This window comes from Octopus bimaculoides, chromosome 4 (genome assembly GCF_046866305.1).
Source record: "Octopus bimaculoides isolate indiv1 chromosome 4, ASM4686630v1, whole genome shotgun sequence".
Taxonomy (NCBI): domain Eukaryota; kingdom Metazoa; phylum Mollusca; class Cephalopoda; order Octopoda; family Octopodidae; genus Octopus; species Octopus bimaculoides.
Genome location: NC_142931.1, coordinates 25,255,652 through 25,263,566, shown reverse-complemented (window position 1 = coordinate 25,263,566; position 7,915 = coordinate 25,255,652). Strand labels below are relative to the sequence as shown.

Here is a 7,915-nt window from a genome sequence, read left to right as displayed (position 1 = left end):
TATATATATATATGTACATTATAAAGATATCTATGTACATTATATATATGTGTACTGTATATATATATATATATATATATATATATATATATATATATATATATATATATATATATATGTACACACACACACATATATACATCATATATATGTACACACACATATATATATATATATATATACATCATATATATATATGTATACATAAATATATATATACACACATACATTTATACACACATATAATGTGGATGGTAATTTTAATGAAGTCATTGAAAAAAACTGTTTATGCTGATGGCTTATGATAAACTGAAATGGTCCAATCCACATAATTGTAAATAGGTGGCAAGTCAGGAGGATAGTTTACTGCTTCAGCAGTTTTGAGGAGTGTTTAAAATGCAACAACCTCGTTGTTTTGCAGTGTGTGGCACAAATCTAACAGAGTAATATATGTCGTCTCCAACGTGAATTACTTAGCGATGAATGAATTTGTGTTTTCGTTAAGTGAAGGAAAACACCTTAGGTGTAATATTCTTGTGACATGTTCTTTGCATTCTTTACTTTGTTTTAGCCGCCACAGACGGAGCCATGCTGGAGTATTGCCTTGGGTGTTGAATCTTGTTCATTTGTTTTATATTCATCTCAGTCTATGACTAAGCTTGAAATGTTATTCGTTGGGTTTTTCGGTATACGAAACTGGCGGATCAACGGATCGATTCAAGTGTACTCTTCTTTCATAGGAATTTTTTTCTTTTTGCAGATGGATAGTCTTCTATATTAGAGATAAATGCAGCAAAGTATATTTTTAAAGTTTCAGGAGAAATTTTGGTGAGGTTTCATGTCTTTTTTTGTATGTGTTAGCTCTACAATTATGCATTTTTTAAATGCCAAAAAGTTCCTGTATGGGCTTCTGATGCGAGCGTTTAGAAAAAGGAACACCGCGGAGTTCCACAGTTTCCCCTATTCTTCGTGATTCTTCTTCTTTCACTCTTGTACTCTTGCATACGAAAGTTTAGAATAAGGTTTTCTAGAACCCCACACATTCTACATACATTTGACTTTCTCTTCAGGGTAATATACAGAGACGTTTCCAATAATAAAGGTTTTCGTCATTTTATTTATTAGGTTGTTTCACATGAAATGTCGTATTTGAAAGGTAACAATAAAATGCTTCAGAAGTGTTAGAGAACTGATTTATTTATCCAAAGTATGATCCATGTTCATTTATGATGTTTACCCAACGTTTCTCTATGTCGTATATTCCATCTTTAAAAAAAAAATTAATAATTTCCTGTGATAAACTGTCCGAATGCTTCAATTACCTCTTCTCTATTGAAGAATGTTTTATTCATTATGAAAAGCTCAAAATGCTTAAATAAGTGTTGATGAGTAGGAGAGATATCAGGGAAATAGGGAGGATGTTGCAAAATCTCATAATTCAGGCTTTGCAATTTTTGGACCGTAGCTTGAGGAGTGTGAGGACGTGCATTGTCGTGGAGCAAAATTGGGCCAGCTCTTTTAACTAGTCTGGGTTGCTTCTTTTTCAAATTCTCGTGCATTCAATCAATTTCCTGGCAATACGATGTTACTGTTACCGTTTTTCCTTGCTGCAAAAATGATTAATGAATAACTCCCTTCGCAGACTACCATACAGTGACCACTAACTTTTTAGGGTGCAATGGTGGGTTTGGGTAGTGTTTAGGTGACTCTTCTGCATCTAATAACTTTCCTGTTCTCCTGCTATTGTCAAAGAGTTTTCGAACCTTTGTTCCCGGATTTTGTTCAACCAAAGCATTTAATCCATCATGCCGAATAACTGATTTTGGCCTACCCATTGCTTTATTTTCAAGGCTATCATCTGAACGAGAACTTTGGAACCATCTTTGAACAGTTCTAATGTCAACAAAACCATTACCAAAGGCCCGCTTAATATTCCGTAGAGCTCCTGCGGCAGAGTGACCCAGTTTGTACTCATACGAGAAAATCACTCAACATAGTCTGGTTGCTATCATTTTCATAAGGTCTATGGGTACGAATTTTGTATATCAATATTGTTGAGAAAGAAAAATAGTCAAGATTAAATGCAATGTAGACATAATTGAGTTTTTAAATGACTGAAATAACAAGTAATTAGAAATGCACCATTTCATGTGAAACAACCTAATATCTATGAATACATTTCGAAATTTTTTGTGTGACTTGGCAAGTCTTCGTCAGCCAACCTGCTCAAAACAAGATATTTTCATTATGTCAATAACAATGTCTGGCCTCACATAGTAAATGTTTTTGATACCTAGCTACTAAGACGCCGACATGTTGACAGTTTATTTAATATGTTTAGAGTAACATGAATCTGCCGGCATAGTCCAGGGTTTGAATTTTTTTTTTTTTTGTTTGGGTAAAGTAAAACTTCTTGCCGTTGAATATCTTTCTTCCGTAACAGATGACACTGAATGATGTGGGGAATGAACAAGATATTATTTTCATTCATACAGTAATATAATAGCATTTAGGCCTCATAGGCACGCATAAATATGAATGTTTGTCTTGATCGGCAGCATTAATTTACTGTCGTCTGCATATCTCATGTGGTCGGTTGAATAGTTTTGCTTATGCCTGATAATAATATAACGAACAAAAGGGGTGCCAGATTGGTAACTCGTGGTGCTCGTGGACAGAGAAGTCATGCATTGCCATAAACTTCTCGGGTAGGTTTCGTTGGTCTTTTGACTACACACACACACACACACACACACACACACACACATTCACACACACACACGCAAGTAATTATTTGATCTTTAGGTATATGTCTATTAGCATGCCGATTAAAGCACTTAGACCGTGTAGGCTACCTGATGTCATTCACGGTTATGATATAATTGTCACTGGATCTACGTCAGGAATTCCACGGTTATAGTCAATATCTTACAGGTGACCACAACATACCAAGCGAAACTCAGTATATGTAACGAAATATATTATTTAAAATGTGATACCTGACGAGATACATCCTGCAAAGACGGATGCAACACAACTAGCTGTGCAATATCCCACCTGTAAGGAAGAGATGCAAGCAGCGTCGAAAAGATCGTTGTGTTGAGTAAAGATTCTTGCAAACTTCATTTTTCGTTTCTTGGGGAGAGAAGTCATGCATTTCGAAACCGTAATTCATAATAACACCACTCTCATTGATTTTCAAAATGTTTATATCCACTGGTCAAATGACCTCAATAACTGTATTTTGTTTTATGCCTACCTGCCTCTCTCAGTGTGTGTGTGTGTGTGTGTGTGTGTGAATGCAACACCCTAACCACATTTATACATATAACATATTTATACTTACTTCATGCTTAAATTCCAACCTTTCTGTATTAAAAGGCAGCTCTTATTGCTATTGGTGCAAAATGTGAAAGATAAAAATCAGAACATACATACATACATTTTCAAGTTGTAAATTGAAGAAGTATTGGAAAGTTCAACGAAAGATCTTAACAACAATGAAACTTCATGAGGGAATAGTATTTAATATTGTGGCCATATATAAGGCGGTGAGCTGGCAAAATCGTTTAGCTCGCCGGGCGGAATGCTTAGCGGCATTTCGTCCACTTTTACGTTCTGAGTTTAAATTCCACCTAGTTGAGCACCGGGTTCGTTGCAATCGATTTAATCCTACACCTGAAATTTCTGGCCTTTCCTCAAACTTCGAAGTTAATATTGTAGCTGCATGTACTCGGAAAAACATTGCGACTATCTGTTGGATTACGGAACAATGTGGTCTTTATTTCTTTCTTTTTGTTTTTTTTTTTAATGATACGAATGAATATCGTCATCAGTGCTTCACAGAAACTGTAGCATTAATTATCATATGTAAAGAGACACTGTGAGTAGATACAGTTAATTATGGTAAAGATCAATATGTTTTTAGTTTTTATTTCTCGTTCGTTTCAGTTGTGAGACTGCGACCATGCTGGGGCACTGCCTAGAAGAATTTTTAGTCGAATGAATGGACCCCCAGTACTTATTTTTTAAAGCCTGATACTTATTCTACCCGTCTCTTGCCGAACTGCTATGCTACGGGGACGCAAACACACCAACACCGGTTGACCAGCTGTATGGAAGGATAAACACAGACACAAAGACACGCATACATAAGTATATATACACGACGGGCTTCTTTCAGTTTCCGTTTACTAAATCCTCTCACAAGTCTTTGGTCGGCTTGAGGTTAGTAGAAGACACTCGCCCAAGGTGCCATGCTGTGGGACTGAACCCGGAACCATGTGGTTGGGAAGCCTGCGCCTTTTATTTGACTTGCAGTGTTGAGTTCAAACTACACACCAAGCTTGCTGTGGGATATATTCTGTTACGTTGACGTGGTCAAGATACATTGCATAAAAGCAGTTGGTTATGGTATTACGCTCCTCATGCCACCTACATCCGACTTTAATCAGAAACGTAAATTGGTGCATAAGAAAATTTAAATGATAAAAATCAATAGTGGAAAAGTTTTTTTAAAGATTCTAATACTTATTTCAAGGTAAAATAAAATAAATTTTAAAAAAATTCAGCATCTAAACAAACCTACACTAAGAGAGAGACATTATTTCTTAACAATAAAAACTTGTTTTTTAACAGGTTAAATTCTGATGACCAAGATAATGAAAGAGAAATATAGAATACGGACAAATAAAGTCATCTGTTGATAATATTTAGGATAAGATCAGTAAATAAATAATGAAAAGGTCGTCTTTGAAGATTTACTGACCCAAGGTTAGATGCCTTATCGTTAGATAAAATTCACAGCCCGGTACAATTGCGATCATGTTTCGATTCTCCTTTACAATTGTTTCGCTTTATTTTATGTTTAATCAATTAGTCTTTCTACTATATGCACAAGGCCTGAAATTTGAGGGGAGGGGACTACTGGATTACATCGACCCTTGTGATCAAGTGGTACTTATTTTATCGACTCTGAAAGGATGAAAGACAAAGTTGACCTCGGCGGAATTTGAACTCAGAACGTAAAGACGGGCGAAATGTCGCTAAGCATTTTGTTCGGCGTGCTTACGATTCTGATAGCTCGCCACCTGTATGTTACCAATAATGGTAATCGACTGGCCCCCTCCACCAAAATTCGGGAATAATAATACTGACAATGTCACAGCGTTTCCCATTCCACTCATCTTCTAGCTATTAATGGATTGATTTCTGATTGCATTTTAAAGCATAATTTAGTGATGATCGGAGCCAACAGTTCGGTTCCGAGTTGCGATCAAAGGAATATTAATTTCTTGCACCAATAATATCTACCCTTCCCCACTAGGAAATTCATGCCTTGTTTCCGCGTCTGATATTCATAGGATAATTCGATCAAAAATGGATAAAACTTAATACTAATAAAGAACTAATAAGAAATACACAGTTTATAGAAATATAAAGTTTAGTGAACTAAGTATGTACTGATAATTTGTTCGTGGCCTTAATGGAAATAATTAGTAAAATTAATTGGCGAACACTATCAAAATCAGTGCAGTGTCAACGAAAGAATGAGAACGCTATCAAAATCAGAGCAGTGCCAACGAAAGAATGTAAAATATCAAACGCTCGGCTGATTGTGCGGTAGTCTATCTGCGCGTCCTTTAATTTTTAACAAGGAACAAGAAATGGAGCTTTATGCTATATATTTCCAAAAGTTATAGGTAACATAAGTAGCTTCGACTTGGTATTTAAACCAGTTCACAAAATCTGCTCTTATCGATTTTCTAATAAAGTTATAATTTATTATTATCATTTCATAGCGCACATGTCCATCTTTACGTTCTGAAGTCAAATGCCGCGGAAGTCAACTTTGCCGTTCATCCTTTCGGGGTCGATAAAATAAGTACCAGTTGAGTACTGGGGCCGATGTAATCGACATACGCATCCTCTAAAATTGCTGGCCTTGCGCCAAAATTTGAAATCATTATTTCATAGCGCACAACATACTATTTTTAGATAATTTGAAATAAACGATATACCTTTTTTAAGGACTGTACAATTGTAGCTTTGCTATGAAAAGTAACCAAAGTGGATGTTCCACAAATTTTTGTCTCTTAGTGGACAGAAAATATTGGATTGATTTTAGTAGTTTCCAGTCTTCTTTGACTGATATCAGTGAAGGAATTACCATCTCCTGTCCACAGAGAGAGTAAGTAGCTGGTAGATATTTATAATGTATACAAACCAGGACTCAACTAAACCAGTCACTTTAATTTGCATAGCTGTACAGGTGCTGACAACGCAGACTATGAATTAATTGATATACATTTGCAACACATGTACAATTATGCAAATTACACTGAACAGTTTAGTTGAGTTCTGGTTTGGCTCTATTAATAATAACTTCAAGCTGCTAATCTCTCCGTAGATAGATGGGTATTCTTTCTTTAATAAAGATCTAAGAAGAGTAAGAACTAATTAGATCTACCCCATTTCTTCTGCACACGAAGAGATAAATATATATAGTGTATCTATTTTGATTTTCACTGCAAAGTTAAAACTAATTTTTTTAAGGTGTACTCTACATTTGAAATATATAAGTCATAATTTGGCATATATTTTTAGATAAATAAATACTGATTTCAAATTTTGGCACAAGGCCAGTAATTTCGGAGGAGTGGGCAAGTCGATTACATCGATTCCAGTACTCAACTGATACTTCTTTTATCGATCCCGAAAGAATGAAAAGAATAGTCGACCTCGGTGAAATTCGAACTCAAAACATAAAGACGAACAAAATGCCGCTAAGCATTTTGCCCGATGTGGTAACGATTCTGCCAATTCGGCGCCTAATAATAAACAATTATTACAACGTATTCCAACTCGTCGAAGTATCACATGCTCTTTACATTTACTCCCCTCTTCCTATGTCTTTCTTTCTATCTGTCTATTCCATACACATTTTCAAAACACACATAAACATCACATATATCAATAATTTATTGCTTTTGACAATCACAGACAAACTCTTGTTCATTGACCTCTTACAGTATGGAAAAATATAAAGAATTGTTTCTGCTCACAAAATGGCCCAGAGACAGTAACTGGTTTTAATAATTATTACAGTTCTGAGTATAACTGAGATGTTTGATCGAGACAGTAGAGCTAGACTTAAATGCGTTTTGTCTTTAGTTTCATATTTCATATTTCTAAATTCAAATCTCATTGGAGTTGACTTTCATTCTTTCTGAGTCGATAAATTGACTTTAGACTCCACTACAAAAACGTGATTTTGTGCATTCTCAAAAAAAAAAAAAAAAAAATCAATAATTTTCATTGTTATTATGGCAATAAAATAGAGATAAGCTCCCTGTAGTACGAGTGCGTGAATGCGCGTGGCTTAATGGTTGGGGTGTTGGGCTCACAATCGTATGGTTGTGGGTTCGTTTTCTGGAGTGGACGGCATATTTGTGTCGTTAATGAAAGCATTTCATTTCATATTGCCCCAGTTCACTCAACTGCAAAATATATGCCAGCCGAACGCTGGTGCAGCCCTCCTCCATTGCGACAGTCACATAATGGATGTTGCATTAGGTCAAGGGTGGGAAGTTTGAGAGGATGCCTGTGTCTCCTCACGACTACATGGTCCTTAAAACAAACAGTGAAAACATGGTACATGCTACCAAGTTATACTCGCTTGCGAGTGACGGCTGTACTTTTGTACGAGTTCGCAATCCACTTTCCATTCTCAGTTGATTCATATACACTTATTTAGCACTCTTAATGATCTTGAAATATATCACGACTTTTCAACACCCTCCCCTCAAAAACATGAAATTATTAATTTTGCTTGTTACTATGACAACGTCGGAGAATAGAGGCGAATGGAAACCATGAACCAGTTCAGATTCCCGGTTATAATCATCTCATTTTC

General features: G+C 35.7%; 1 long non-coding RNA gene across 1 annotated transcript in view; it reads right to left on the bottom strand.

Moving 5' to 3' along the window:
- Positions 1–263: 263 nt before the first annotated feature.
- The window catches only part of LOC149135991 (uncharacterized), an 80,339-nt gene continuing 72,687 nt past the window's right edge, over positions 264–7,915 (bottom strand). Inside the window, exons 2-3 of the long non-coding RNA XR_016241309.1 lie at positions 3,347–3,394; positions 264–2,023 (exon numbers count right to left, since the gene is read on the bottom strand). This is a non-coding gene — a long non-coding RNA (uncharacterized LOC149135991). The remainder of the gene's footprint in view (positions 2,024–3,346; positions 3,395–7,915) is intronic.